The sequence below is a fragment of the Giraffa tippelskirchi genome, chromosome 6 (assembly GCF_054371585.1).
Source record: "Giraffa tippelskirchi isolate mGirTip1 chromosome 6, T2T-mGirTip1v1.2.pri, whole genome shotgun sequence".
In the NCBI taxonomy this organism is placed as follows: domain Eukaryota; kingdom Metazoa; phylum Chordata; class Mammalia; order Artiodactyla; family Giraffidae; genus Giraffa; species Giraffa tippelskirchi.
The window spans coordinates 149,324,995-149,348,883 of record NC_137280.1 but is presented as its reverse complement, the minus strand read 5'-3'; the positions used below and the strand labels follow the sequence as shown (position 1 = coordinate 149,348,883).

The 23,889-nt window shown below is 37.2% G+C and overlaps 1 long non-coding RNA gene and 1 other non-coding gene across 2 annotated transcripts in view; one reads left to right on the top strand and one right to left on the bottom strand.

The window, feature by feature from the left end:
• Positions 1–23,889, bottom strand: part of LOC145511350 (uncharacterized) — a 220,363-nt gene that overhangs the window by 50,096 nt on the left and 146,378 nt on the right. The gene's annotated exons all lie outside the window — the stretch shown is intronic.
• LOC145511840 (small nucleolar RNA SNORA79) lies at positions 14,165–14,312 on the top strand. Its single transcript, XR_014058214.1, has one exon. It is a non-coding gene; the product is annotated as a small nucleolar RNA SNORA79 (small nucleolar RNA).

Below are 23,889 nucleotides of genomic sequence, written 5' to 3'. Positions count from 1 at the left end.
GTAAAAAGGAGATAGGAAGTAACTTTCTCAATTTACTGTCTTGCCCTATCTATCCCTAAATTTGTGGCTCAGCTGGTAAAGAATCCAGCTGCAATGAGGGAGACCTGGGTTCGATCCCGGGGTTGGGAAGATTCCCTGGAGAAGAGAAAGGCTACCCACTCCAGTGTTCCGGCCTGGAGAATCCTATGGACTGTATAGTCCATGTGATTGCAGAGTCAGGCATGACTGAACGACTTTCACTTTAATGATATTTGGGGAGTTTATATTAAAGGTCTAATTTCTGGATAACATGCTAATATGCACACTTTACTTCTTTCTTCCTTCTTCTCTTTCATCCTTTCTTTTATAATTTTTTAATTTCCAAGTTTGACCTAGTGTTCAAGTTTTAGAATGATAAAGTATGTAACGATGGCGCAATGTGAAGCAGTGACCAAGGAGCTTCATGTACCCTTTGAGGATCAGCAAATTTTTCACTTGTTACCTGGCCCTCATGAGTCCACTGTTTCCTAAATGGAAGTTGCTTTGGTGGGGACAGAAAATAAAAGATGTCAAATGTGAGTCTCAATGTACAAAAGCCAAAAACAGGTAAAATTAAGGGAAGAAAGAAAAAAAAAAAAAAAAAAACTTGTGAAGAATATTTACCAAGATACATACTTCAGCGTACTTCAGCTGTGATTCCTCCAAGACAGTCTAATATCACTGACATTATATGGGCTCTGAGCCCTGCCTATATGTTCTTTGCTGTCATTGTTCAGTTCATCTATGTCTGATTCTTTGCAACTCCAGGGACTGTAGCCTGCCAGGCTCCTCTGTCCATGGAATTTTCCAGGCAAGAATAACAGAGTGGGTTGCCATTTCCTTCTCCAGAGGGTCATTCTGACCCAGGGACTGAATCCACGTCTCCTATGTCTCGTGCATTGCAGGCAGATTCTTTATCCCTGAACCACCAGGGAAGCCCCTATCTACCATAGAAGGCACCAAACTTTGCCGAGAGTTTCTAGAACCAAGATGGTTTGGGAGGATAGAGCATGCCTAAACAAAGGCAGGGGAACTGCTACTTGTTTTCTTGTGGAACCAAAGATGGTGGTGTTCTGACATTAATTATTAATAGCTGACAGACAGGTAGAAATTTCACATGTGGCACAAAGATGCCAAAGAAGAAAACAACACATCGCTGTGAATGGAAAATAAATTGGAACAAAGAAGGTTTAGCAAATACTGACATAATGTTTAGAAAGTCAGATGAACCTAGAGGAGATGCTGGTAGAAGCGGAGGGAGCGGAATAAGCACTGAATTAAGTAGTTTAATCCTAAAATAAGTGAGTCCACATAGAATGGACTAAGACTGTATGTTTGGCCCTCAGGGAAAAGGAAAGCTCAAGACAGAGACAAAGTTGAGTTGTAGACAAAAGAATCACATTTTTATTCCTGCAGATTTTAGTGATTGAGAAATACCAATTCCTACCTCTCCAATTAACATCTATGTTAGAAACTAGCTTGTTAACGTTGTCTTAGAGAACTCTTTCAATCAAGAATTTACTGAAATACCACTGACTATTTTACTAAATAACATTCTGAAAGCAAAATGAGCAAGTCACCAAGGACAAATCTTGTCCTCTGGTAGATTCTGCATAAATGATTTCTGTTAGCTTCCTTTCATCAAGATTTTTTCCAATTAATTCATAAATATTAGCATTTCATTAATTGCACCAATATTAACATTGCATGTCAGTGGGGATTTTTAAGCAAATTTCTAATTACATTCAAAAAGTAAAACAAGGAAAAGGTTTTCTAATAACATTGGTATTAGCAGGCACTAGAATTGGTTTTGTCTTGAGTACACATACATTCTACTATAAAAATCTACTGCTCTGAGTTTTAATGATCGATTTTATGGGCATTTTATGAATAACACATACTAAGTACCATTAATTGGATAATGAATTTCAATGCTTGGGATGAATTTAAGAAGCAATCCATGCTTCTTATGAATCTCTCTCTCTTTTTTTTAAATCAACAGAAAATCAATTTCCAGAAAGTAAAATAATTTCTACATGCTTATTTAGGTACAAATCTAAAATGCAAGTGAATTGTAGGCATAATTTAAGTATATTTTTGTTTTAATAATTTTTTCCAAAAGAAAAAAAACATATATGGTCTAATAAAGGAGGGAGATTTTTTGAGAAAACATCTTATTTTTAATTTTCATAAGTCAAACACTTTTACTATTTTAAAATTTGCTGTCTAATACTGAACTTTATGCTAATTTACCATAATTTAATTTGTTTTACATATAAATTGTTTTCACACTAGCAACATGCTACAGGAACTAAAATAAGAATTCATTTGTTTAATAACCCCTTATAGAAACTCCTGAGGTCTAATGAGGTGGGAATCTGAGAAGTAGTGACTTTGGGGCTTCAATTGGCATTTTGTTTGTTTGTTTTATCCCTTGTCAGACTCATTTTAACTTCCATGGGGAATCTTCATAACTTAGGGGAAATTGTGAAGATGAATAACAAACATAAAGGTAATTTGTGAATTATATCTGTGTTTGACCTAAATCCTTACTCATTCTTAAGAGTATCAAGTTATTTTTGTATCATTTTTTTTCCCTTAAATTTGTGACTATTTTCCTGGAATTTAAAAATCACTCAATAGGAAGTAATTAGAATTTCTTTCTCTTAAGACATTTAAAGACCATAAATATCCTTCAGAAATCCCCCTCCCACATCATTTCATAGCAGCACTGGCCTTCCATTCATATAATCTTTGAGTATTTGAGGTCTTTCTAACCTTAAATCCCTTACACATGCTACTATTTTCCTCCAGCTAATTCCTAATTTTTAAAATCTCAGCAGGAAAATTCCACTTCCCCAGAGTCTTGCCCTAACTCTTTCATCTGAATTAGATAAATCTACCCTTCTCCTTGATGACATCCTGTTCTTTTTCTTCTTGGCATTTATTAAATTTGAATTTTATATTTTTTGTGTGTATTTATTCTATCTGTACCTACTTCTCAGACTAGACTAAATCCAAGAAGACAAAAGTAATGCCTGATTTGGTTCATTGATTTTTTTTTTTTTTTTAGGTTTGGCAAATAAGTGGAATTCAGAGAATGAATGACTGAATGAAAGAAATGGTGGCTTACAACAAGACAAGACAACGAAATTGCATAGAATCTAATACAGCATCATTACTCCACAGCCAATAATGGATATTCACAATGATGTTCTGAGCTCTCTAGAATAAAGTTAAATTATATTCAACATATTTTGTTTACAAAGGCAGGAAACATACATCTAAAATAATGTCCAGAAAATTCAAAAATAATAACAGGGAAAATGTACATACTGCAATATATATATATACATATAACCAGTTCTATTTATGTCTCACATTACTAGGATCATTTTGCCCCATAGAAACTAAATGCTGTCTCCTGAAGGAGATGCAGTTAACAGTGTACAGCTCAGAAAGCTCTTCCTGAACTTTAATTTTAGCAGCAGTTTATTAGGTAGCAGCTCAAGAGAAGACTAGAAATTTACAAACAATAATTGAAATTTGTCACCTGGTCAAATACTGCAAAACCTGACACTTCTCATTTTTTCCCCATTAATTATTCCAGATTTCTTATGTAGGAGGAGGAAGAGATGCTGAAAGTGGAAATCCCATGCAGTGACTGCCTCCTTTGGATCAGTGCATTATGAAAAGTTGGTATCTGCCATACTGATTGACTGAGAGCAACAGAAAATCCCCGAGGCCTTCTGGTTCAGTTGGGATTGTAATGATAGACTAGCAAGATAAAAGCCTGCCAGAACATTAGCTTCAACTGTATGACAAAGCTCTACCCAAGAAGATATGATGCTGGGTGGATGAATATAGATTGAAAATGTGGATCCTGACAGCAGCACTGATTTCACTCAGAAAGCCCATGTGCTGAGAGGATGCTGTGTCTGCTCAGGATAAGGATTCCGGCAATGTGTGAAAAATTCGTTTTCTCAGCTGGAAATGCTCATGTGTCTAGTTGTACAAGTGGTAAATTTGGGGTCCATACTAATGCTGAAGTTTGAGAGAGAGAAAGAAAGAGAGTTGTGTGGATATCTACCCCTGTTTGGAGTGAGTGGATTCTTCTTGGCCTAATACTGAGGTATGGGGAGAGGATCACACACCACTCAGAAATAAAATTTCTTTCCAGGATTCCTTGAAGTCCTACTTTCCAAATGCACCCTGATGCCATGAAGTAATTCATTTTCCTCCCCTCTATAGAACTGACACAGTTGTCATCATTTTTATTATTTCCCTGGCTGATTCTCTCCTTCTGACTCCACAGAGCAGAAAATTTACCCTCCAGAGGTGCAGAGAGAATAGATTACCTTTATTTTTTTTATTATTTCTCCAAATAATATATTTTTTTCTCCTTTGAGGGGGAAAAAAAAAAAAGATGACAAATTTTGATACCTTTGCATTAGAGTGGTTAATAACATTGACTTTGAAATTAGCCTGAAAACCTGAGTAGGATTTTTCTAACTATGAGACCTTAAGAAAGTCATTATAACTCTCTAAACCTCATAGGGCTATTGTATGAACCTGATGGGATAATGATAATAAAGTGAGGCACATGGAAACTCTCCATAAATGTTTTCTAATGGCATTATTATCATAAACACAGTGGAAATAGCGTATTTCGGTCATGCTTATTGATATTTTATCCTATGGACTTAGCCAAGAATCAAGCTAAAGTATGACAATTAATTTGCCCCTCCTTTTTTTTTTGGAGAAAAGAAGTTATGAGTGGCTTACAACTTCACCTGAAAAATCTTTCTCAAAATGGGATGCATGAATTTAAATCTTTACCTTAGAGAAATAGTAAGGAAATGTCCTTTATGTGACATGACTTTGAAGACGTTCTGACATCTGGGATGAAATAAAATATTTTCACTAAAAATGAAACCACCATTGTACTCGGTACCTATGGGATATGTGTAATTCAGTACTAAAAATTCAATAATAATTTTTAGTCTTTATATAACAGAAATCAAATCTTTTGCATTTCTCCCTCTCATCCAAGTTGAATGGCTTGCTTTTATCACCACAAAATAGCTGAATAGCTGGGAATAGCTGAATAAAAACATAACTTTTAGTGTTTGCTGATAACTATTTTTTGATGGAATAAAAATCTGATGATATTCTGACATCACATAAGAGATATGTACAAAATTCATAGCATTTCCGCTCCAGTACGTAACATTGCTAAACTGGTTGCAGGTGGGAAAAATTGTTTTGAGTTCTGAACGCTAGGATTATTTAGAATAGAAGATCATAAATGATAATCTTTCTTTTAGAGAGTTAATATATGTTATCACTATTTTTTGATTTACAATATTTCACATTATTTATTTTGGCTTCTCTGGTGGCTCAGACAATAAAGAATCTGCTTGTGATGCAGGAGACCTGGATTTGATTCCTGGGTCAGGAAGGTCTCCTGGAGAAAAAAATAGCAACCCATTCCAGTTTTCTCACCTGGAGAACTCCATGGACAGAGGAGCCTGGCAGGATACAGTCTATGGGGATTTATTTTTCATTTTTTTCTTTTATACTACTCCCATTATAATTCAGTCTATGACCTCCTCGCCTTATAGAATTAAAAACTGAGTACCGTAACACCATTTTATTTTTATGCAATATCTCTTTATGTTAGAAAAGTCACTAATATTGTTAGACAAAAATTATTTGCCCTCATCTCCCCATGAACTGAAATATGAAAATTTAAAAAGAGAAAGATAATGAATTTGGTTTTGAACATATTGTATTTTACATACCTACTTAGATATCAACCATCTGGAGGCACTCGACTTGCTAAGATATAAATCTGGACCACATTAGAATGGCATGTACTAAATATGTAAGGATTATCACCAGAGGAGACAGTTGAAACCAGGGATGTAAGTTACAATACTCCTTTTTCTCAAGCTTTAATGTGTATTTATAGGAATCCACCTGAGGATGTTAAAATGCAGATCTGTTATGCAGTGCATCCTGTGTGGGGCTTCTTCAAGTCTGAAGAGCTCACAGAGGCTGATGCTGCTGGTTGACAGATCATACTGTGTGTGGCAAGAATTTAGACCACTCAGGGGAAAAGTTAGACTGAAAAGGATAAATAACTAGGGAGATGATCCTGGATAACACATCAGAAAATAATTCAAAGAACGGCAGTGAAAATGATTAAAATAGATGAATTAGAGAGGATAATAAATGACCAAAGAAAAAGAACAACTACTAGGACAAATCACTTTCTAAGAAGTGATTGGTCAAACAGGGCAAATGATGTGAAAAAGGAAGCCACAGAAGGAAGAAATGAAAAGCCTATATATTTAATAATTAAAAGATCATCAGTTATTTATATATTGTTCATTCAAGTACTTGTCAGATATATTCATTTTGAATATTTTCTCTCAGTCTGTAGCTTGCCTGTTCATTTTCTTAATGGTGACTTGACGATGGACAGGGAGCCCTGGCGTGCTGCAGTCCATGGGGTCGCAAAGAGTCGGACACGACTGAGCGGCTGAACTGAACTGAACTGATGTGCAGTAGGATTTTATTCTTATGAAATCTGATATACCAGTATTTTATTTTATGGATAGTGCTTTCTCTGTTCCCTCTAAGAAACTTCTGCCTATGTTGTCGAGACGTTTTCCTAAGCTTTCTTTTAATAGTTTGTAATTTTTATAATTTTTATGCTCCATTCCATACTTCATTTGAATTGACTTCTGTGTATGGAATGAGCTAGGGGTTTCCTACAAATACATAAATAATAATAATACACATTATAATAAACTACTCAAAATGGGCAGAATTCTTGAACAGATACTTCACAAATGAACGATAAAATCAAGAAGTGCTCAAGATCTTTAGTCATTAGGAAAATGCAAATTGGTATCACATGCAGATATTGTACGTACATGCTAAAATGGTTACAATCAAAAACACCGAAAATGCCAAATGTTGTTAATATATGGGGTAATCAGAACTTTTATTCATTTCTGGTAGGACTACAAAATGGTGTGTCCACTTTGGAAAACTGTTTGAAGGCTTCTCATAAAGTTAAATATATAGCTACCTTATGATTCAGCAATCCTCTTCCTGGGCATTTACAAAAGAGAAATGAAAACATGTTCAAAAAGAGACATGTACAGGTATGCTCATAATAGCTTTACTCATAATGGCCCTGAACTGGAAACAATCCAAATATACAAAACAAAATAATTGACTAATGCACTGCAGTATGATTATTTAATAGGGAGCACCTACTAGTTATATAGGGCTTCTATGGTGGCTCAGACTGTAAAGAATCCACCTGCAATGTGGAAGACCTGGGTTTGGTCCCTGGGTTGGGAAGATCCCCTGGAGGAGGGCATGACAACCCACTCTAGTATTCTTGCCTGGAGAACTCCATGGACAGAGGAGCCTGGGGGGCTACAGTCCGTGGGGTCACAAGGAGTTGGACATGACTGAGTGGCTAAGCATACACTAGTTATACTACTAGTAAAATAGAATGAACTTCTGTTATAGAGAACAATGTTGATTAAACTCCAAAATGTTATACGGAATCAAAGAAGCCAGATACAAAAGACTACACACTGTTCGATTTCATTTACCTTAAGTTCTATAGAAGGAAAAAATAATCTATGATGAAAGAAATCAGAATGCATTTTACATTCTGCCAGAGGCAATAACCATTCTGATTTTTTTCATCACACCTGCCAGGTGGCATGAGGGAATGATCTGGAATGAGGCAAACATAATATATCTACAAAGGTGTATGGTTTATTCAGTGTACACATTGTCAAAAATATTTAGGCCTCTGCTTTCCCAGTGAATAAAAATTATACCTCAACTTAGTGAAAACAAGGTTAAAAATGAATCATTAATTATATTTGAAAGGCATGCTTCAGTAGAGGTGGAAGGCAGACCTCTATTTCAAAGATTGAAGGAGTGCGTTGCAAAAAATGTAGTACCTTCTTTTGAGAATTTTAGCTTTAAAGAGAGGTACAGAGATGCCACAGTTGTTTGAAATCGAACATTAGTGACTTTGTTGTTTGATATTTATTTTAGGTTAAGCTCTGATAAACTTTTTAACCTAGGAGAAGGAATATGTAGAGAGGATGGAGAAATAAAAAGAGTTAAATCAAGAAAAAAACAAAACAAAAACTGATAGTAATGCTTATGAAATGAGTTCTCAGCTTCCCTTCCCCATAATATCTACAGTCTACATTATTGGAATTAAAAGTTTAATGTGTATCTGCTTAAAGTCATTTGAAGAGTTTTAGGAATGCTTGTGTAAATATGGCATTTAATACAATTTAGCGTGTTCTTCATTTTTTATTTGGTGCAATACTTGTTAAGGGTTAAGAAGATGACAAAAGTTTTTTTATCCGTGCTCGAGGAGCACAGATGTTGCGGAAGTTCACATGTAACGTGAAATAGGCTTCTTGGGCTTCCCCGGTGGCTCAGTTGGCAAAGAATCCACCTGTAATGCAGGAGACCCCCCCATTCCAGTATTCTGACCTAGAGAAGTCCATGGACTGTACAGTCCATGGGGTCACAAAGAGTCGGACACGACCGAGTGACTAGACCAGGCTACTTAAATAGGCTTGGAATTTTGCTCTCAAGTTGTTAAACTAGCGATCTCAACTTCATTAGGATTGTCTTAATAATTCTCACAGCAGAGGCTGGATTTCCTGACCAATCTGAATTAAATAATGGTCTAGGACCTACTGTATTTAAAAAAAAAAATATTACCTAAAATTATATTTCAGAATTGTATGAAGGCTCTTGGGATAAAGAAATAGATTGGGTGAGACAAAGATAAATACACAAGATAGAAAGAAAGATAAAGAATCTCTGTATACCAAGAAGCATCTTTGGTATTGCTACATCTGGGATAAACAATAGGAAAGCTATTTAAGTTCTATATGTAGCTCTAATCTATTTGGATGTGATACTGTTGAACCTAGGCTGTCATAGGCTACTCTGGGGCTTTCTACAATGAAGCAAATATAGCAAAAGCCATTTGCTAATATTTGTCATTGGCACAAGCTTTAATATATTATATGTTTTATTTCCCAGTTTTATGGTATTCTTTTATGGAGTTGAGTGGATTCATGGTGGTTCATTTTATCTGTTATTATTTTATCTGGATTTGTAGATATTAAATTTATTGTAGTTGACACAAACAATATCACCTTATTCATCCAAATTTACCATTTCTTAGAATGGATTTGGGGCTTTGAGCAGAATAGGGAGACTGATATATGGAAATGATATATGGGATCACACAAGAGCAAAAGAAATTAATGTTCCCTAACTTCCATGAACGGAGAAGGCAATGGCACCCCACTCCAGTACTCTTGCCTGGAAAACCCCATGGATGGAAGAGCCTGGTAGGCTGCAGTCCACGGGGTTGCTAAGAGTCAGACACGACTGAGCGACTTCACCTTCAATTTTCACTTTCATGCATTGGAGAAGGAAATGGCAACCCACTCCAGTGTTCTTGCCTGGAGAATCCCAGGGACGGCGGAGCCTGGTGGGCTGCCGTCTGTGGGGTCGCACAGAGTCGGATACGACTGAAGCGACCTAGCAGCAGCAGCAGCAGCAACTTCCATGAAAATAAAAGAGAGTTCCATCAAGGAAGGTTTTTCTTGAAAATTGGAAACTGGAATTTTTGACAGCAATTTACCACACAGTGGTTAGCGCACGGACTCTGAAGCCAAAGTGGTGCCTCAATTTACTCTTCTGTGAAATGGAGTGTGTAACAGTTATGTGAAGAAAAATAACAGCTGTGAGAACGAAGGAGGTAATATGAGTAGTGTTGAGAATAGTGGGGCACTAAATAAAATTAGACATTATTACTGCAGTGAAAATAGTTTCTCACTTCTAGTAGTTTCTCATACCTTGCATACATACACAACACACAAGAGTAAACTCTGGCTTTATGGCCTAAGATATGTCCACATTCACACAATCATTGCTCTGGCTTCATGATCTCTCAACCTAGAATTCTAGCTAAACATCACCATTTTCTTCTTCAATAATCAACTACAAATTCATTTATCAATTGCAGGCCAGAATTCCTATGAGACTCATGTAAACTTTCACATTTTGAAGCCCAAAGCCCACCTTCTTGTCCCTGTCTGCCCTCTGAAAATGCTTTCAAACCAATCTCCTTTTCTGAAATACTAGAAAGGGACTCTTTATTAAATACCTTGGTTTCTATTTTCTTCTTTATAATGTGGCTACACTTGCTATTTCCAGGAGCTCCCCAGTTCTCCATTCAGTGCAGAGATAGGCTGCCCTGAAATCTTTAATTACTGATCATACCATCCTCTTAATCTTCATTCCTTCTTGGTCTATTCACCCAAGGCTGACTTCTGTGTCTTCTGTCAAAATCCCTATAGATGAAATTGCTTTCTCAATTAACGTATGTCTGTCTGCCCCCCCCACCCACTGATTTAGGAAAAAAAAAAAAAAAACCCACCTAGTCTGCAAAGAATGCCACTTAGAAAGGTTGTTAATCACTACATGCTTGTTCTGAATTGTATTGTTCTGCACTGTATCACACTGCTCGACTGTAAGCTCCACGGGGCAGAGTCTTTATTTGCCTTGCCCCGACTATTGTTCAGTGCAGTGCACACTGATGACACTATAGAAAAAACAAACAATGGCTTTTCCCACGTTTTTCCATTTTAATTGTCAAATGGGATGGTATAAAAGCACAATTCACATGACACTTGAGTACACAGCCTCTGAAATTGCTAAAATAAGCCATGCGAGCTTAGAAGCCAAGTCTGTCTTTTTAAAAGAGTCATTTGCAACTCTTGTCCATTTGTCATTATTGTTCCCTCAAAATTACCTGAAAGTTAAACTTTTTATTTAAATGATTACAGGTACCTTCAACTCATTTGATTTAGCAGAGAACTTTCTGGGCACTGAACATTGTACCTGAATCGACTTGGCAGTACCAAAATTGTAAGGACGAAAGGCAGTGTCTGTTACAGGCTTTTCACAAACTGACTCTATAAAAGGTACCATTTCCCAGTAAAGTTCACAATTAGCACCACTGTCAACAGGCGACACATTTGAACCAGTGGAAAGTGATTAAAAAATAATAAAAATAAATAAATGTTAATCTCTTGCCAGAAAACAGTTTACCTCACCTTGAGGAAATTCACACAAAGGCAAGCATAGTTCAGACAGTTCCCAACTATTTTTACTGCTTCTGCCTGACATTAGTTCCTACAGCACATCTCAGAAGGGACTGTTTCAGTGCATCTCTGGATTCAATATCTTACTAAATAGAATGTTGATTGAATGGTCAAAGCTCTAGATGGACTCTAAGAAATGGCAATATTACAGAAGAAAGATGTATAAATACCATAAATATAAAAGCAGATTCCAGGAAAATTGACTTATAAATGGACACCGCACAGGTCTCAATGCAAGGCTTCCCCAAAGTCTCACATATAAATACAGACAATTTAAAAATAAACTCATAATGGTACATCTTAGAAACTTTTATACAGCCTTAAGTGATAAGAAATGGTCTTTGATCTCTGAAGACAGAATTGTAGCGTACAAAGTTTTCCATATTTTTGTATCCTAAGAATTTCTCAGGGGACTTGTCAAAATGCAGATTCTCATGCCCAACACCATTGTTATTAACACAGGACTTTGAAGGGAGAATTCTGGGTATCTGCATTTTTATGAGTTTTCTCAGTTGATTCTGATGATCACATAGTAAGTGCCAGAATGGTAAGATGGAAAAATGAAATTGGAAATATCAAACACTCATCTCTTGTTTGGATCATCTGTATGCTGTCAGATACCTTCTTGTGGGTCTTACATCAGTTGTTGTAGCATTGTGAACCTCTTTCTTCTCAAATAGCAAAAGAAGGGTCTAGAATGAATGCTCTCTCTAAAGCACTTTTTTTTTTTTAACTCCAACATTCATTTTATGATTCCAATTAAGAAGATGAGCTGGTTCATATTGTTTTTCTGATTCATCTTTACATATCTGAGAGATTAAGTGAGCTTGCTAAGAACAAAGCACATCGGCTTTGTTGTTTCTCTTGATACGTATAACTCAAGGCTAATTCCCCCACTGCATGCCAATGTATTAACACTAATGGAGAAAAAGGTTTCCTTGAGAAATTTGGATTGTGAGGGTGTTTGGAAGGGAATAAGCAATAAGTGAAAGTGTGTGATGCAAAGACTAAATTAGGTTTTAGAAGAGTCTTCCAAGGCTCTTTAAACATCTATTCTTGATATGGCCACAAGCCTCCTGGAGAGTCAAATAAATTATCCTTAAGATTCTTTCATAAGATAATGGAGACTAATTTGAAGAAGTAAATAGTAATTGCAATATTAAGCTGTTCAAACTACCTTGATGGCTATTTTTGGAACTCCCCATGCTGACAGATTTTTTTTTTTTTGGTGCTAAGTCCTTTTCCCTCTTTCTTGAAAAAAGCATTTTACATAATTCGGCACTACCTATTTTATATATGTGGCATTTTGCTTAGCATTAAAGTAGTTTATTTGGAGAAGATCTTTTCCACACTATTCTGGGGAACAGGCTGCTACCCTCTTCAAGTAGCAGCAAAAGATGCAAGGAGGCTCGTTTAAATGTGGCTTCTCTTTAACAGCTTGTTGGGATGAGGAACAGAACAAGAGCATAAACATTATTAAAATAGACTACAGTGCCAAACGCAAGGAAGTGCATGCCAGGAATTCTCCAAAAGTAGCATGGAACTGACAAAGAAGGCATACTCCAGTATTTACGCTCTTGCTTTACTACGACCTACCAGGGTTCATGCACCAGCCACGTGTTCTAATTTGTATGCTGTGGCTGTACCCCTCCCCTGCCCAACGGCTCTGCAGAGAAAACAACAGGTGTTTCTAGTCAAATAATCTCGTGGAACACAATCAGTAAAGACCCAAATGGGTCTAGTAACCCACAGATTTGCTTTCAGATCTTCTAATAGTCTCCTTTTGTTTTCTGGTCTTTGGGAAACACACACACAGGCACATTCACATAAACATACACAAGGTTGTTCGGTTCAAAACCTGTCCCACTCTCCCTCCCACCACCATTGTTTAACAGAATTCAACAGTGTTCCCAATCTGACAACAAAGGCTTAACGAAGAATAGAGCAGACACATTTTGTGGCCCTCTTAAAAAGAAGCCAAACAGAGGGGTTTCTGATAATGCTGAGCAATTTAAATGCAACCACCCCCGCCCTCCGTAAAACACTAGCTGCTCTGTGCATTTACATGGACAGAGTTCAAATGCAGAGCTGAGACAATAGCTAAGTCCTTGGGATTCTCTTTTGAATACTGTGTGCAGAGTGTGGCGTGGAGCACGGAAGCTGTTTCTGCTAAGCATGAATTTTAATCTGTACCCTCTGGCCTCTTGGAGGTCTGAAGGTTTTGTACGGATGAGGCAGGAATTTACTCGTGCCTTGAAAAAAGATGATATTGTAGGCTGTTTTTCCCTGACAACAAGATATGTATGTGGTCCCTCCAAGGATACTAACCCTGCCAGACAGCTTGAGTCTTGTGTTACTTGAACTGGTTTTCTGGTGGTTAATCCAATTCCAGGCATTAATTGGCAGTGGCTCGACATGACAGAGCTATTTTGGTTTTTGCTTTTTTACTATAGAATCTGGAAGGCTTAAAAAAAAAAAAAATTCCTCAGGTTGCAAGATAGCTCATTATGAAATCGTCACTGAGATATAGGAAATTTTGTTCTCTGAGATTTTTTTGGAATCACTGTCTCATTGTTAAGACTAAAGTCTTGTCTCTTCTAATTTTCCACATGCTTATCCATCATATCCCACTGCCAATTGTGGAAATACTGTTATATAGTGACAATATCTTAAATAGATTTTAAGATTTTATATGTTGGATCTAGCATACTTCTGGACACATAGCTGACATATGTTGAATGAATAGATACATATTGGTAATGGGAATAATATTAATGATTAATATTTTTTAATGCTTATTATGTGCCAGGCACTATGTTACATATCTTACTTACCCTATTTCAACTAATTCTCAAAACATTCCTTTAGGTTAAATATTTTTTGTAAAAAAATAGTTGACTTCATGGCTGTTTATCTCACTGCTTGGAGTCTTAAGTAGTGGGATTTTAGCCCATCATATATCTAAGCTGACTTATTTTCTCTCAGGGCACCACGGGGATGGGCTGGCTGTCCATTAGTACCTTCTGATTTTTGTGAAGTCAAATAATTACAAAACTAAACAAAATAGCAGAGTAAGTAATTTGCTCAAGATCATAATAAATCAGTAAGTAGGAAACTAGTCATGTCTTGCTACTTATTCATTACTTGCCTCATAAAGTACTATACAGATGGAAAGATAATAGTCATTTTTTAATATTTTATTTTACAGTGTAATATTCAGCAAAAGAGCAAGGCATACTATAATAGATAAATAATTTTTAAACACACACATATGTACACATATGTATGTGTGTATTTGTTGTTTATTAACTACATTGTGTCCAACTCCTTTGCGACCCTATGGACTACTGCCTGACAGGCTCCTCTGTCCATGGGATTTTCCAGGTAAGAATATTGGAGTGGGTTTCCATTTCTGTCTCCAGTGTGTGTGTGTGTACTTGTATTTCTTTACTGTTACATATATTCTTATATGCAAATTAAGACCATAGCTTTCTTCTTACTGATAAAACTTCAGGTGATTGTTTTTCTTCTTTTTGCTTATTCTAGTTTACTTTTCAAATTTACACATATGTTACACATATGTTAACTGTACAACATATGCCAGCTATGATAACTCAGATGGTAAAGAGTCTGTCTACAATGAGGGAGACCGAGGTTCAATCCCTGGGTCAGGAAGATCCCCTGGAGAAGGGAATGGCACTCCACTCCAGTATTCTTGCCTGGAAAATCCCATGGACTGAGGAGCCTGGTGGACTACAGTCAGTTGGACATGACTGAACGACCTCACTTAACTGTACAATAAATATTTTAAAAGATATTCAGCAAATTAGAACCCTGAGAATGTAATTAATGCAGGTTAACCCAGGCAGGTCTTCTTGAAGAAAGACAACTGAGTTAGTTTGAAGAATCTATCAGAATTAGGCAATTGGAGAAGGTGCAGAAAGGCAGCTAGAGAGAAAAGAAAACCTTTCTGGCAAAGCCAGAGGCAAGAAAAAATATAACATATTCCAAGGACAGACACAGTCCAATTTTCTACACCAAACACAGGCCAGTATATAAAAGAGAATGGGCCATATAGGAGAGGTGTCTTTAGGGTGAGTATATTCAGCCTGTTCTATACTATCCCAAGAAGAATCTGGATATATGTGAAGCCACACAAAAGGTAAAGTTGAATTCATTTCAAAATTGTATGTCAGTCTTTTTAGTCAAGGTCCACTGTATACATTTTGCCCTTTGTTCAACTCTTACGTGGCACAAAGGTCCTAATAATTTAGATCTAAGCCAAGTTACACAAGGGTTTGACATTCAGTTTTGACAATAAAATTCTGTTTATTGCAAAACTGTCCTAACAGTTGAAACTTCCTAGGGTTGGGATGAGAAATACATAGATGACTGCATGTAAAGGACTCAGCAGAATGTCAGACACATGAAAAGTATTCCATAAATGGTAGCCACTAACACGTGTACTCATTAATTCTGGAGATAACCCAAGTGTATAGTCACAGACAGAAGTGATTGGCAGAGTGTTGAAAGCCATCTTATAGAAGAATATTTTCTCCATCATGTTCATATAGTCTACATACAATGTACAATTTCTACCATTAGCTATCTTGTTGATATAAGTGATAAAGGTCCCTACTTAGATGAAATAGGACTATTTAAGAAAATAGAAGAGACGAATGAAACAAAATATTGACCAACAGACTGATATTTCCCCAGGCACTGTGCTAGGTACTTCACACACTTTTCTGTATTTAGACTTCACAAAAAACCTCTATGGTATCTATTTTTAACTTCATTTCAAAAATAAGAAAACAGAGGCTACAATTAGTACCTAATTTATCAACAGTTATTATTTGGACAGAACACGGGAAAAAAGGAATTCTAACCTGTGATTCTGAAATTCACAGTCTTTCCATGAGAAGCCATGCTTAATTATAAAGAAGTAAAGCACATGGTATAGGATATAGAAACATCAGACCTTTGAATCAGGTTCTTCTGATTCAAACAAACAAACAAAAAACATCTATTTTGATTCAGAATGGTAAAGATCTGGTGTTGAAGGTGAGCACACTTGTGTAGCCAGAAAAAATTCTGAGGCTACTGATAAAGCAAAGCAGAAAAGGTAAAGGAAAGGGGGAAAGGGCTGAAATGCAAGCAACTGGGCTTCCAAATTCACACAGAGAGTTACAGCTTAATTCTCTGGTTTCAGGCAGCCTGGGATCTAGAGGTATCAGCACTTCAGGTAACAGCACTTATATCTTTCATGGGAAACTATCCTTCCAATTCTCAAGGGTAGTGTGGCCCTGGCCGGGCAGCATCAGCCTCACCTCCTGGAAACTTAGAAATACAATCATGATCTGCTGAGTCAGACACTCTAGGGAGTGCAGTCCAGCACAGATATGCTAAGCCTGCCAGGGAAATTTAATGTTTGCTCAAATTTGAGAACTCCTTCTTTAAGACACATGATTTGGATACTCCTAATTGGGATTTGACTCTTGAAATGGACTTTTTCATCAGAAGTGGTCAATCCTAACATAACATCGTCTGCTCCTGAGAAGAGTGACTGATTCACCCACGTAGAGCTCATGAAACACAATGTCAAAGGGTCTTACTCAAAATGTTGACAGGATAACACATGAGATTGGAACTGCTTGTCACTAGCATAGACAAGCCTGCCTGAGAGTGAGACAACACAGAGAAATGCACAGGAGACCAAGATAGGCAAAGCTTTCATCTTCTACCAATCTCTCTCTGCGTCTGAGTTCTTTGCAACACAAATGATATTCAGTTTCATGTTCATCTATTCATGCTATTTCCTCTGCTTGCAGTGCTCTTCCGATTTCTCTATCATCCTCAGGCAGAATTAACCTTTTTTTTGTTCTCATTCCTGCACCAATCTTTTCTTACACTGAATTTAGTTCTACTTACCCACCATTATCGTTTGTTAACCATGTATCTCCTCTCCCCTTTCCCAAAGAGCATCTCCCTGAAGGTAGCAGAATAAAATTGCTGCTTATTTTTATACTTGTATCCCTAGCACTAAGCATCATAATAGATGCTTAAAATGTTTGCTGAATAAACAACTTTCCTACATACCTCATGGGATTGTTGCAAGGATCAAATGAGAGTAAGACTTAGAATAGGCTTAGTAAGATATAAAGCTCTATACAAACATGAGTCATATTTATAATTATTAATCTTTTATCTTGTGGGCTCATCTTTTCCACAAATGTGCCATCACAAGAGATGACTGGTAAACCTTGTAAATCTGTGATAAATTGATTATAGAAATTGCTGCAATTCTTGGCTGCTCTTATATGAAATCAGCACATAAATATATAGAAAAATGACAACTCTGGTAGGAATATAAAAGAGAGATTGAGGTTCTCTGTGCATGTATTTAGAGATTGGACTTTGAGTGATTAAACAAAAGAGTAGCATAAGGGAACAACTGAAATAAGACTTTCAGGCAAAGGAAAGGACATATACAAACGTCCGGTGGCAACAGACATTTGGTTGAGGAGGACTGGAGGAGTAGAAAATGATTAGATCAGACACTAGGCTGTGTTAGGGAATTTGTTGTTTGTGTTTTCACCAAGAGTGACAAGAAATCATGAAAAAGTGTTAAGTTGAGGAATGAGATGATCATATTGGTATTTTTAAATACTACCCTGGATCTTTCCCCTTTTATTGGGTTGGCCAAGAAGTTCATTCAAGTTTTTCCATAAGATGTTACAGAAAAATCCAAATGAACTTTTGGCCAACCTAATAGATATCTCAGCCCCTCCCAACCTGATATTTTACTGTTTTTATTATTTTTGAATTATAAGGTTAAAAACACAACAATTGTTTTTAAGCTTTTAACAACTCTGCTTATTTTATGTTTCTTAACTTTTACTTGAACTGTGAAATTTGCTAAATACTAACCCCTTTTTCATCGGGGAGAGAGTCTTGTCACCTCTGCATTGTAACAAGTAAAGTTTGAATTTAACAGATTCCTGAAACCCTCATTTAAGGAAGTCTCTCATTCAAAATTAAACTGCACTCACATAAAAATTAATATACATGTATCTGATTTTTGCACACATTATTAGAGGGTATTTACTAATTGCAAATGTTTATATTTAAAACATATTCTGGACTACTTAGCAAATTAGCACATAAAATTATTTTTGAAAATTATTGCAGAAGCATTTGCTCTTATTCAATACTGAAATTAGAAATGATAAAACATGGGCACTTCTATCCACTAGTATTACTTGACATCTAATTAAGGCAATATCATAACAAATAGAACTATAGAAATCCCCAAGGAAATTCAGATTGGTAACAGAATGCTATAGTACAATCAATAATGTGTTTGACTATATAAGCCCTTAGTCTAGATAAGTAAGAAATAGTTTGTTACATTATTTTTACCCAGATTCTACATATTGTATGAACTTTACATCCTTTTAAAAAATGGTTTTAATTTGGATATTCTGGAAATATTATTTGCAACTGTTTGACACCACCCCACCTAAATCACAAATTCAACACTCCCACATCATCTTGGTGTTTCTCCACTGACACTTCTGGAACACATGATTGCTATTGTCAGCTACATTTACCACCCACTGCAGAGGTTTGCTGAAACTGATTAGCTAGAGAAGAGATATAGGTTTTAGCAGCTTTGAGATAGAGCAAACTATACGTGTAATTCACCATATGATGTTTAGTTTGTATTCCAGTTTAACAGAGGACAGTAAAGGCAAAGGATAGAGACAAGCAAGTAATAAGGAGACAGCTTCACAGACATAAACTTATTTTCAGCGCATTATGTCAGCTGTGACCTCTGTTCTCACTTTGGCAGGCATGTTCTAGGGGAAGAGTTCCCAGATTCAGCACTGTTGCAATTCTTTGTTGTGGGTGGCTGTCTTGTGCACTGCAGGATATTAGGACACTCCCCAATCTCTAACCAGTACATCCTCCCTTCAATTGTATTAAGCAGTATATCCTTCAGGCACCTACAAATGTCCTCTGGGAAGCCAGATAGCTCTTAGGTGAGAACTGCTGCTGTGGGCTGTACAAGTTTAGAGCTATGATTACCCACTTCCTTCTTCTTTCTTCCTGAAGTTGATTATCTAGTTGCGCTGTTGTTCACTAGCAAATAGGCTCCCAAGGAGCTCTGACCTACTAGCCCTGATACCCTCTTGACTCTTATTCTGCCCTGCCCACAAATTGGCTTATTTAATAAGAATTCTAGTAATAACAGCCTTAAGAAAATTAATAATAGCTACCACTATAAAATATTTATAATGTGGCAGACCTTGTTTCTAAGCAAATTATAAACATATATCTTATTGAGACTTTATAAAAACCTCACGAGGTTAGATAATATTATCTTAATATATAGCTGAGTGAATTGGCATTTAGAAAGGTTAAGCAATGCTCTCTGGAAAAAAAAAATCCAAAATTCTGACATTTCTTTCAGGGCCCTTTAGGATTTGGCCATAATTTCCCCTTTCAGCCCACCCTCCAACATGTAGACCGACTAGGTTTTGCCTCAACTTCTCAAACAAATAGGACAGTCTGTAAGAGTCCACATATGCTGGCTCCTGCTCTGGCACATTTGCTTCTCTGAATTTCCCCCTCCCAAATGAGCCCATTCATTCTTTGGTCAACCTGGACATCAGTTCTCTTAGACCTCCTTCATTCAATCCTACATGATTAGGTTTTTCCTTTGGAGGTTCACTGTACTTGCTATTTAAGTGCCTTCTCTGTTTCTTACACTTGTCTGTGATCTCTCTTAAGTAATTCACTTTGCTTAGTCCACTGCTGTTTCAGTTCAGTTCAGTTGCTCAGTCGTGTCTGACTCTTTGTGACCCCATGGACTGCAGCACACCAGGCACCAACTCGCGGAGTTTACTCAAACTCATGTCCATCGAGTCGGTGATGCCATCCAACCATCTCATCCTCTGTCATCCCCTTCACCTCCCACCTTCAATCTTTCCCAGCATCAGGGTCTTTTCCAATGAGTCAGTTCTTTGCATCAGGTGGTCAAAGTATTGGAGTTTCAGCTTCAGCATCAGGCCTTCCAACTAATATTCAGGACAGATTTTCTTTGGGATGGACTGGTTGGATCTCCTTGCCGTCCACTGCTGTTTATCCAGTGCCTATAACAGTGCTGGGCTCAAAGTTGTTGTTATTGTTTAATCATTAAGTTTTGCCTGACTCTTTGTGACACTTCAGACCACAGCCTGCCAAGCTCCTCTGTCCATGGGATTGCCCAGACAAGAATACTAGAGTGGGTTGCCATTTCCTTCTCCAGGGGAGTTCCCCAACCTAGGGATAGAGGGTGCATCTCCTGCATTGCGGACAGATTCTTTACCACTAAGCCACCTGGTAAGGCTTGGGCTCAAAGCTACCAATGTGTAAATGTTACCGATGCCATTCAATGCTTTTGAACTGTGGTGCTGGAGAAGACTCTTGAGAGTCCCTTGGACTGCAAAGAGATCCAACCAGTCAATCCTAAAAGAAATTGACCCTGAATATTCATCGGAAGGACTGATGCTGATGTTGAAGCTCCAGTATTTTGGCCACCTGATGTAAAGAGCCAACTCTTGGGAAAAGACCTTAATGCTAGGAAAGATCGAGGGCAGGAAGAGAATGAGGGTGACAGAGAATGAGATGGTTGGATGGCATCACCGACTCAATGGACATGAGTTTGAGCAAATTCCGGGAGATAGCAGAGGACAGGGAAGGCTGGCATGCTGCAGTCCCTGGGGTCATAAAGAGTCAGACACAACTTAGAGACTGAACAACAAATGTTACTGATGACAGAATGAATGGATATCCCCAAAACCATTTAGCCCAGAAGTTGTGGAACAGGGATATTAACTCAACTGTCTCTGATTTTGAAGCCAGTTTCCAAATTCTTGTGCTTATTAGAGCACACTTGTCTGAAAAGATTTCCTATCCTTCTGGCTTCATTTTAGCCCTTTCCACCTACCAACCACAACCTTGTATAAAGCAAACTCAAGATACTTAGGTATCATGTGATCTGATCTCAGAAATAGAAATGACTAATACTATTATCTGTGATTCCATAGAACGCACACCTAGAAATAGCAAGTGGACTATTAATTTTTTTTAAAATCAAAATTCAATGACTTTAATACAAATCACAACCAAGAATAAGCCATGAAAAAAAAAAAGAAAAAATAAACCTATACTAGATATTATCAGTTCACATGGCAATGAGTTTAATACTGTGGTGAAGTTTCAAATGGCAAGTATCACCCTCTGTAACTGTTAACAAATGGAGTTCCTCCATGTGTTAAAATTTCAGGATAATAAAATCTATGCCTCCCAATATATTTCAATAATAGCAAGTGATTATGGTTAAGATTCTTCTAATCAGCCTTCAGATTTCATTGAATTTCACTATGATTGGATGACCTCCTCAAATCTTATAACAGATAGTGGCACAATTCTCTGTAAATGACCGAGTGGATATGTTTACAATATCTAAAGTACCTTGCAAAATATGTTTAATTATGCATAGGTTAACAGCTGTTAGTTTAGTATACTGTATATATATGAGACACTCCAGTGAGAAGGAATATTTAACCTATTAGAAAAGTATGTTAAAGACAGTTACTATGTAAACATCCATTTTGGAGCTGGATGCCAAATATCAACATTCCAAATATATGAGTAACTGCACTTTCTTATCTTCCCTACTGCTAGTGGTTTTGTGATTAGTCTACTGGGAAATGGCAATATTATGAGGCTATTAATATGAGGTCATGATTTTATTCTATGTGGAGAAAAAGTAAACCTCTCAGCAGTAGCTAAAACTTAAATTCTGAACCCAACTTAGCAAATGCATAGATGAATTTTAAAAAAGAAAGAGACATTTGAACAGATGCATGGAACAATTTTATGGACTCTGAGGGAGAAGGTGAGGGTGGGACGTTCTGGGAGAATAGTATTGAAACATGTATATTATCGTATGTGAAACAGAACACCATTCCATGTTCGATGCATGAGACAAGGGCTCAGGGCCGGGGCAATGGGATGACCCAGAGGGATGGGATGGGGAGGGAGGTGGGTGGGGGGTCCAGGAAAGGGAACACATGTAAACCCATGGCTGATTCATGTCAATGTATGGCAAAAACTATTACAATATTGTAAAGTAATTAGCCCCCAACTAAAATAAATAAATTTATAAAATAAAAAAAAAAAAGCACATTGAATAAAAAATAACATTAAAAGCAAAAAAAAAAAAGAAAGCGACAAAGACAAACTGACCTCCATCTCCACGAACAACAACTTAATCTGTGGAAGGTTTGATCCCTTAACCTTACTCCTAGGGATTCTGAAGTCGTAAAAAATAAAGTGGCTATTAAAATAACTATAATTATTTCACAGTAACAACAATGACATGCATCTCTATAATTGTATTATATATTGTCCTATAAAAACTTTTTTGTACTGTTCTTCCAAATTACTCGTTTTGCTTGCCACTGCTTGGATTTCTTTGGAAGAAAAGTTGGTGTATCATATAATTTTCTGCTTCAGTATATATATGCATCAGTTCAGTTCATTTGCTCAGTCATGTCCGACTCTTTGTGACCCCATGAACCACAGCACGCCAGGTCGCCCTGTCCATCACCATCTGCTGGAATCCACCCAAACCCATGTCCATTGAGATGGTGGTGCCATCCAACCATCTCATCCTCTGTCATCCCTTTCTCCTCCTGCCCTCAATCTTTCCCAGCATCAGGGTCTTTTCCAATGAGTCAGCTCTTCACATCAGGTGGCCAAAGTATTGGAGTTTCAGCTTCAACATCATTCCTTCCAATGAACACCCAGGACTGATCTCCTTTAGGATGGACTGGCTGGATCTCCTTGCACTCCAAGGGACTCTCAAGAGTCTTCTCCAAAACCACAGTTCAAAAGCATCGGTTCTTCAGCGCTCAGCTTTTTTTATAGTCCAACTCTCACATCCATACATGACCACTGGAAAAATCATAGCCTTGACTAGATGGACCTTTGTTGGCAAAGTAATGTCTCTGCTTTTTAATATGCTATCTAGGTTGGTCATAAATTTCCTTCCAAGGAGTAAGCGTCTTTTAATTTCATGGCTGCAATCACCATCTGCAGTGATTTTGGAGCCCAGAAAAATAAAGTCAGCCACTGTTTCCCCATCTATTTGCCATGAAGTGATAGGACCAGATGCCATGAACTCAGTTTTCTGAATGTTGAACTTTAAGCCAACTTTTTCACTCTCCTCTTTGACTTTCATCAAGAGGCTTTTTAGTTCTTCTTCGCTTTCTGCCATAAGGGTGGTGTCATCTGCATATCTGAGGTTATTGATATTTTTCCCAGCAATCTTGATTCCAGCTTGTGTTTCTTCCAGCCCAGCGTTTCTCATGATGTACTCTGCATATAAGTTAAATAAGCAGGGTGAAATATGCAGCCTTGACGTACTCCTTTTCCTATTTGGAACCAGTTTGGACTGTTCCATGTCCAGTTCTAACTGTTGCGTCCTGACCTGCATACAGGTTTCTCAAGAGGCTGGTCAGGTGGTCTGCTATTCCCATCTCTTTCAGAATTTTCCACAGTTTATTGTGAT